This window comes from Solanum pennellii, chromosome 7 (genome assembly GCF_001406875.1).
Source record: "Solanum pennellii chromosome 7, SPENNV200".
NCBI classification, from domain to species: domain Eukaryota; kingdom Viridiplantae; phylum Streptophyta; class Magnoliopsida; order Solanales; family Solanaceae; genus Solanum; species Solanum pennellii.
This window is the reverse complement of record NC_028643.1, coordinates 72,622,835-72,625,204: the sequence shown is the minus strand read 5'-3', so window position 1 is coordinate 72,625,204 and position 2,370 is coordinate 72,622,835.

Genomic DNA, 2,370 nt, shown 5'->3' with positions numbered 1-2,370 from the left:
CCTTTTGTCATTCTTGACAGCTTTACATAGCCATTTTGTGACTTCAATGTTACAGCATCCAAAGAAAAATTCTTAGTTTGAAAGACCGATTTGTGTTGGTTTTGTCTTCATGCTCCTTCTTGCATTTGGCTTGCACGCTCGCCCGTTCTTTATATGACATATTTGATGGAATTTTTGAGGACTCTCCTAAAAAATTTGTCCCGGTCTACAATATAGAAGAACTCTTGTAACTTGCTTTGTTAACTCTGAGGTTGCTCATTCTGGAATTTTGAGGCCCCTCCTCAAAAAAATTCCCAGTTTACTTCAATAAGTAACAGATGACATTTGTGGAATTTTTGAGATCATCCCAAAAATTTTGTCCCAGTTGAAAACTAGATTACCGCAATTTTTGAGATCTCCCCAAGGCTAACTCCGTAGAATTTGGGTCTTCTGTTTTGAATTGTTAAAGAAGTTCAACTTCAAATGAATTTTTGAGATCCTCTCAAAAATTCTGTCCCAGTTTCCATTATGAAGAGAAATGGAAATCTTACTGGGAATATGACCGAGCCGTTGTGGCGCCTACGTATCCCGTTGGAGCATGAATCAGGTCAAACATAGTTCCCCTCTTGTGGATGATGAGTGCTGCAAAGAATCTGAAAGATTATCAGTAGAAAATGCACAATATGAACATGATGGAATATGCCAATGGTATCCTCTGCTATATTCAAAACCTAAAACAAGACATATCACATTTTGGGGATGGACAATCCAATGAAGTAAAATAGGCGTCTCACACATATAAGGTTAACTTAACAACACCTTTTATAATGAACGACTCAAAAGACAACTTTTTTTTTCTTTCTTTTTTTTTTTTAAAAAAATAAAAATAAAAAAAATGTGAAGAGATAGTCAAATCTTCACCACGATTGGTACCAACAGTTAGGATTGCAGGTAAATCTCCCTTTTTTTCTCTCTTTTTTTTTTGAAAAATGATTGAATTAAGGTAATTCCTACAGCTTCAAGTGGTACCTCAAATATACTTAAGGATCAACAAGATCCGTTCATCTTGTTTCAAACAAAGGTTTGAATTGTATCATTCCTCATGTTTCAAGTGCCCTCACGATAAAGGCTAGTCCTATTTCACACATATTTGAAACATTTGATTATAGGACATTTTTTCAAAGTGCACTCACACTCACAAGAATGTTCAATGCACACAACTGTGATACCATATGCTTGACCCTTATGTAAATCTCCACTAATGTGAGAACATTTGGAATGAGATCATGTAGGGCTTGTAATTGGCTTGTAACGTAGGCTTAGGGATGGGTAGGATATTTATTTGAGATAAAAGTGACTGAATTCCTCCTTGAGCGTCACACAGAATTTGTGCTCTTAATGATTGGTACGTCTTTGGCGTCAGATCCTCTTCATTGTTCTCCCACCTTTCATCTTTTTTTTTGAATTCTCATTTTTAACGTGATTCCCTCTTTTTTTTTTGAGCTTATTCGTGGGAGCTTTTCTTTACTCACTTTTTTATTATAATAATTTTTCTTTTTGTTTGTTGGAATATTTTTCTTCCCACCTTTCACTGATCCTGTAAAGGAATTTTTTGCCTTTCTTTATTTCTTCCACTTTTTTTTTTCTCTTTTTCTCTAGAGTCTTTGCTTCCTTGATTTTGAGAGACTCAATATCTTTGCTTTTTGAAATTTCAAGCATGGATCTCCTCTTATAATTTGCACATTCTTTGTGCACTCAAGAAGGTTAGGCCAAGAGAGGATAGTGCTCGTAAGCACTCAAAAGGGTAGTGGTTAATATGTGGTTGTCCAAATAAAGGTTTCAGGCTCAAAATGGGAAAACTAGGGATTAATGCAATTTGGTAGGATTTAAAAGGCACAATCGGGTCAAAAAGGCCTACAATCTTTTCTCAAACCAAACATTACTCATGATTTCGCCTCGAAAAACATTCAGGTCAAGTTCTAGATCAACAGTGTGACACAATTGAACTTTGATCAAAATCTCACCACACAATGCACATGAAACATAAGGTTAGTGTTATTCTTATCTTGATTGCATGCAAGAGAATTTTCAAGCATCACAAAAGTACAGATAAGAGGTACCACGAGAATCTGTAGTTTACCACAAAGTCAGTCTTTTCAATCATATCGAATATAATTACATGCTCTTAACTGCATAGGGTCCCAACCGAGTTGAAGACATGACTCTCACAGTATGTAAATTTTTCTTTCTTTCTTTTTTTTAGAAAAAGATAATACCGAACCCAAGAAGGGTTGCCTACGTATCTCATTAAAATGAGAATCAGGTACGCGTAGTTCGCGCAGACATAACTTTGAAAATATGCACAAACTTTTTTATAATATCTTTTTTTTT